At 44.9% G+C, this 6683-nt stretch overlaps 1 long non-coding RNA gene across 2 annotated transcripts in view; it reads left to right on the top strand.

The window, feature by feature from the left end:
* Positions 1-3410: 3410 nt before the first annotated feature.
* The window catches only part of LOC111095240, a 10671-nt gene continuing 7398 nt past the window's right edge, over positions 3411-6683 (top strand). The window contains exons 1-2 of one of the 2 annotated variants that reach the window (XR_005357133.1): positions 3411-3632; positions 6008-6198. This is a non-coding gene — a long non-coding RNA (uncharacterized LOC111095240). The remainder of the gene's footprint in view (positions 3633-6007; positions 6199-6683) is intronic. The other variant, XR_005357132.1, reaches the window with a different exon arrangement.

Genomic DNA, 6683 nt, shown 5'->3' with positions numbered 1-6683 from the left:
ATTAAGGAAACAATGTGTAAGTAATCTTGTAGGGAAAATGTTTATCCTCCCCATGAGGACAAATCAATGTGCAATGTGCAATCGTAAGACATTTTAATCTGTCATTAATTTAGATTCCTCCCCACCCCCAAGTACCAGCAAAAGTCAATACTTGGTTAACTTACTTTATGCCATTGAAGGTACCTTTTTAAAAAAGCACACCTTCTCCTCATGCTCCAGTTTTCAGGCTTTGTCCGTGGTAAGCCGGAATCACTGGGATTTGGCCATAACTGGATGTGGATTATCTGTGGACCAGTCCTCTTTATAGAATGGAGGGGAGGAGGCGTACCTGGCTTTAGACAGATGTGATACTATGTTATGTGAAAAATACACCAGTATTAGAAAACAGGAACAGAGCAATGACATTTCTGGCTGGAGCCCAACCTGTGCAGCATGCCGTTTCTCTGCTGTCTCAAATCTGACTTCAGCTCACAGTGGTTTTTGAAGAGTCCTGAAAGATTCATTAAATCCTGGACATAAAATTATTGTTGGAAATCAGCAGTGTGTGTATGGTTAATTGCAAATATAGTTTCCTTTCCTTTGTCAGGAAAAGCACCTAATAAATTTTGCCTCATAAGTAACCAAGTAGTCACCTGTGAAGAGAAGATACATAAGTGCTATTTTCATGCTGGCTGCTCACAGGCATATCCCACATTGTAAGGATTTTTGTGTGATTTCAGAAATCCCAATGAGGAAGGCTTGCCTGGCTCGTTCTCTCTGGGAACGAGAGATGTTTGTTTGATGGGGATGTCTCTGCCAGCCTAAGTTAGCATTTTATTACTAATTAACTTTATTATTAAAGCTCGGTCTTAACATAAATGATGTATGGATGTCCTATTTCTTTCTGATCCAACCTTTTTCCTGCCCTTTGCTCTACTCATTTATTTATTTGGCTGATATTTATTTATTAAGCAACTTGAATGTGCAAGGCCATGGCTAGGGGCTAAATTCCCCAGAAGGAGCAATGTCTTCAACATAGTAGATGCTAAAAACAACAACAACAACAACAACAACAAAAACCATAGTAGATGCTTAATAAATATTTGTTGAATGATGAGCGATAAAATGAATGCATGGTATCTGAGATCTGATGTCCCGGGATTTCCATTCTAATGAATGTACATATAGCAATCAGGTAAGCAAATAAATAATTTCAAACAGCCAGAGGTGTAAGGAAAGATGATTTTTACCTCAGAGGGAAGCAGAGGCACTGCCTGAGTTGGGGTAACCAGGGAAAGCCCCCTGAGAATGTGGTATGTGGGCATCTCAAGGTGAGCATATCTGGCAGAAGGAGTTGGCTGTGCAAAGGTCCTGAGGTGGTAATAAAGACTGAGAAGGCATGTGGCTTGAATCTCGTGAGCACAGTAGGAGGGAGATTGATGAAGTGGGCAGGAGCTGGATTAGGCAGGGCCTTCAGGGACCATAAAGAGGTTAATTTTTTTTTTAATTATTTAATTAAATTCAAGTTACTTAACATATAGTGTTGCATTAGTTTCAGAGGTAGAATTTAGTGATTCATCACTTGCATATCACACTCAGTGCTCATCACATCACGTGCTTTCTTCATACCTATCACCCAGTTACTCTATCCTCCCATATTCCTCCCCTCAAGCAAACCTCAGTTTGTTTCCCAGACTTAAGAGTCTCTTATGGTTTGTCTCTCTGTTTTCATCTTATTTTTCCTCCCTTCAGCTATGTTCATCTGTTTTATTTCTTAAATTCTCACGTATGAGTGAAATCATACGGTATTTGTCTTTCTCTGACTTATTTCTCTTAGAAAAATACTCTCTAGTTCCATCCACACCACTGCAAATGGCAAGATTTCATCCTTTCTGATGGCTGAGTAATATTCCATCATATATAAACACCACATCTTCTTTATCCAGTCATCTGTTGATGGACATTGTGGCTCCTCCCACGGTATGGCTATTGTGGACATTGGTGATATGAACATTAGGGTGCAGGTGTCCTGGCGTTTCACTACATCAGTATCTTTGAGGTAAATCCCTAGTGGTGCAATCGCTGGGTCATAGGGTAGCTCTATTTTTAACTTTTTGAGGAACCCCCAGAGGTAAAGGATCAGTACTCTGAAAACAATAGAACACTCATGAAAGAAACTGAGGAAGACACAAAGAAGTGGAAAAATATTCCATGCTCATGGATTAGAAGAATAAAATTGTTAAAATATCTATGCTACTCAAAGCAATCTACACATTCAATGCAATCCCTAACAAAATATCATCAATATTTTTGCAAATTTTTTTCTCTTCAAGATTTTTTTATTTTTTTTTCATTTGTTTTTTTTATTTTTATTTATTTTTTTACATATATATATTTTTAAATTGGAGTTCAATTTGCCAAAATATAGCATAACACCCAGTGCTCATCCCATCAAGTGCCCCCCTCAGTGCCTGTCACCCAGTCACCCCCACCCCCCGCCCACCTCCCTTTCCACCACCCCTTGTTTGTTTCCCAGAGTTAGGAGTCTCTCATGTTCTGTTCCCTTTCTGATATTTCCCACTCATTTTTTCTCCTCTCTCCTTTATTCCCTTTCACTATTTTTTTTATATTCCCCAAAGGAATGAGACCATACATTTGTTTTTATTGAAGTTCGATTTGCCAACATATAGTATAATACTCAGTGCTCATCCCATCAAGTGCTCCCCTCAGTGCCTGTCACCCAGTCACTCCGTCCTCCTGCCCACCTCTCCTTCCACAACCATTTGTTTGTTTCCCAGAGTTAAGAGTCTCTCATGGTTTGTCTCCTTCTCTAATTTTTCCCACTCAGTTCCCCTCCTTTTCCTTATAATCCCTTTCACTATTTATTATATTCCCCGTATGAGTGAAATCATATGATGATTGTCCTTCTCCAATTGACTTTCTTCACTCAACATAATACCCCCCAGTTCCATCCATGTCGAAGAAAAAGGTGGATTCATCCTTTCTGATGGCTGAGTAATAATCCATTGTAAATACATATACCACATCTTCTTTATTCATTCATCTGTCAAAGGACATCATGGCTCATTCCACAGTCTGGCTATTGTGGACATTGCTTCTATGAACACTGGGGTGCAGGTGTCCCGGCGTTTCACTGCATCTGTATCTTTGGGATAAATACCCAGGAGTGCAATTGCTGGGTCGTAGGGCAGCTCTATTTTTAACTCTTTGAGGACCCTCCACACAGTTTTCCAGAGTGGCTGCACCAGCTTGCATTCCCACCAACAGTGCAAGAGAGTTCCCCTTTCTCCATATCCTCTCCAACATTTGCAAATGTTTCAAAATATATCACAAAGCCATTGGATTATGTCACAAAGCAGGGAGATGACATAATCCATAATCCAATTCATACTTTTAAGATCACTCTGGCTATGATGCAAAGAATGGGCTGAAGGGAAGAAGGGGTGGAAGCATGGGGGACTGACCCAGAAGGAGTTGCAACAGGACAGGAGAGGTGGTTGGGCTGGGCAGGGGCAAGGCCATCAGGTCCAGTAATGTGTGATTTAACTGGTCTTCCGGGTGGAGTGCTAGTTAGTGTAGGAGCATGTTAGATACGCCCCACCCCAGATCTACTGAATCAGAAAATGTTGGAGGTAAGTGAAGGTTGCAGGTCCAGTAATGTGTGATTTAACTGGTCTTCCAGGTGGTTCTAATGCATGCTTAAGTTTGAGAACCACTGACCTCATACACCTTCTCTATGAGGTCAAGACCTGTTCCCCAGCACATCCATACTTCTATCACTGCTTTATTTGGAAGACCCAGCCTTTACAGAATCAAGACTGGCGTATGGCAGGCACCTAATATCGCTGGTGTAACACTGACCCATAACCATCCCTTGACTCCTGGCTTTTGATCCTTTGCCTTGCATTGACATCACTCCCTAGCAACCATGGCTCACAGCTATTTGTCACTGGAGCTCTACTTTGATAGCAAGGTCCACTGCCATCTCCTGGCCCCTTGTTTTCCAGCCATCTTCGTGGCAGTGTGTTCTGTGGCTGTGCTGCTCTGGTACCGCTGTCCATCCAGCACAACTGCTTTTTCAGTTACTAAGGTTAACAAAGTTTCACTCATGGCCTCCCCTGAGCAAGCCCACAGTTCTTCAGAGCCCAGTTTGTGTTTGGATGATCAGGGAAGTAGGTGGAGAAGGCTCTTAATTGCTTGTCGTTGCCCCACTCTGTGCCCTGTCAAGCCCTGACTTTTGCGCTGCGCCATGGTGAGTACTTGGTGAGCGCTGAGGTACATCTGCGATGATCACATAGGTAATCACTCTCCTTCGGCACTTAGCATGTGCCAGGAACCTACTGCTTGTTCCCCACAATGACCTGAAGAGGTAGAAATTGTTCCTGTCCCCATATGATCAAGAGGAGCCTCAGCGAAATGTACCAAGGATTATACTGCTGGTATCTTGAATCTTGGATTTAAAGCATGGATCAAAATAGTGTATTTGCAGGAAAAAAAAATCAGTTCCAGCAAGGCCAACAGATAAGGGGAAGATTGCCCCTGGAAAGACCACTCCCAAGAGCACCACAGAGGGGGACACAGGGGAACCTGGCTCTGGCAGGAGGTGGATGGAACTGTGTGGGCAGGAGCCTTTATGGTGGCTTCCAGGGGAAGCAGCAGGAGAGGCTGGGTGGGTAAGGAGGTTTAGCACTGATTGCCTAATTTCTCTATGGTCCCTGAGCTCTCCTCCTGGATTCTTAACCTCAGGACATCTGCATTAGAACACAGTCCCTGGCTGCGGGCAGGTGCGGAATAGCTGGGAGTGTGAACGTCTCCTAAAACATGATGCTGGAGTGTGGGCTCTGGAATGGTTGGTTTGCATTTAAAAAGTACACTCCGGAGCCTGAGTCTTGTGCTCTCTCTAGGAATTGGCTGGCCCCGAGAGGGATGAGGAGGGATTATTAGCCTGGCCGGAGACACTGAGAATCGTCTAGCTCGTATGCAACACAGGCGGGACTCAAACTCAAATCTGGGTGGGCCCAGGGATTCTGACTCCAAACTCCAAGGAGTGTTGGGATGGACTTTGAACTGGGGGAGACCTGCATGACTGGTGCCCAGATAGAGCCACTCAAATGGATTTCCACCAGAAGTCTAATTCCGGGGGCTGGATGCAGCCCACCACAGGGCAGTGATGACCACGTGACAGCATTCACCCAGGAAGGCAAGACCAGAGGCATCAAGGGAAGATGTGGAAGGAGGATGGGTCTTTGGGCTGTGACTAAATCCCACAAGTTCCATTTCAGTTGGAACAACTTTCAGGTCCTTGGGGTTTCTGGGAATGGAAATAGTCACCCTGGTCTTAAGAGGTTTTGAGAGAATTAAATCCAAATCCACATACAAAGCTCCAGGCTCATAATAATTATTCAACAAACTTAATTGCCTTCCTCCAGCTCAGGGGGCTAGCACAGGCAAACGTTTTGGCCCCCCTGGTCGGCCCTGGAGAGGCAGGAAGCCCATGGTTATTCTGTAGGTTGGCAGACCAGTGGGGGACCAGCCTTGTGGTCTAATGTCATGTCCTGAGGTTACAAAAACCTGCCATGGGAGCTCAGAACCCAGAGAGAAAGCCAGGAACATAAGATCCACTGAGAAAGAAGGAGACAGCTTTTTGAGAAGCTGTGGAGAGGTTTTTAGGGATCTAGCGTTGGCGACAGCAGTCCCATAGAGAGAGGGGGTTCTGACATCAGGATGCTGTCATTAGGAGGCAAGAGAGAATGTAAGGAATTGGCCACTAAGGTGAAGTCTTTCCTGGGGTGTGCTTTCCAAGGGCAGAGGACAATGGGCGACCGGCTGGACTCTCACTTAGCCCTACGTCAGCATCCATTCATCCACCCATGCATTTGACCAACACCTACTAAGCACCTGCTGGGTGTTAATTCTGGTGATCAAAGAATAGTAGCAAACCCAGCGTCCACTCCCAGGGGATTTGAGTCAGCCGCTGGGCCGAACATGTAAATACATACGTCCCCAGGAATTGTGCGTATAGGCTGCCAGGAGAGCATATGAGAGGATGGCTGGTAACCTGGGTATGGGGAAGTTTCGGGAGGAGGTGCCCCTGGGGTCTCCTCTGTGCGTGAAGATGGATGTCCGATGGAAAGAGGACATGAGAACACTATTCAGAGCTGAGGAAACAGCGTGGCTGGCATGCAGAGACATGAACAGGTAAGGCTATTTCAGGGCCTACTGCCCCTTCCTGGTGGAATGCAGAGTTTAGGGGAGGATCAGAAATCAGGGGAGGCCACTGCCCCCATCTTACCATCAAGGAAACTGAGGCTCACAGGCTGTGCTCGCTCAGGGTTGAGCAGGGAGTGAGCAGCAAAATGGAGAGGTAAGCCAATGCTCATTGTCCCCAGGCCCCATGTTACTGCTGTTCTGGAAGAGTCTTTCTACAGCGTGTGTTTTAGCAATTGGTCTAGAAGTCAGTATTTGGAGCTCAGGGTAATTTTCATGTGTGGTTTCAGCAACGGACAATGTAGTTGAACTAAAGAAAGAATCAAGATACAGGTGCAGTTGTATGAAGATCTAGATATACAGGGGAGGCAACTTGTGCCTCTAAGGAAGGGGTGCGTTATTTAGTAAGCCGGCTTATCATTTTCGAAACGTTTACTCATGCTTTACATCTTTCACCAAAATAAGTCTACGTGGGC

The sequence above is a fragment of the Canis lupus genome, chromosome 3 (assembly GCF_011100685.1).
Source record: "Canis lupus familiaris isolate Mischka breed German Shepherd chromosome 3, alternate assembly UU_Cfam_GSD_1.0, whole genome shotgun sequence".
In the NCBI taxonomy this organism is placed as follows: Eukaryota; Metazoa; Chordata; class Mammalia; order Carnivora; family Canidae; genus Canis; species Canis lupus.
Note: the sequence above shows the minus strand (reverse complement) of the source record. Positions and strands in the feature narration are given on the sequence as shown.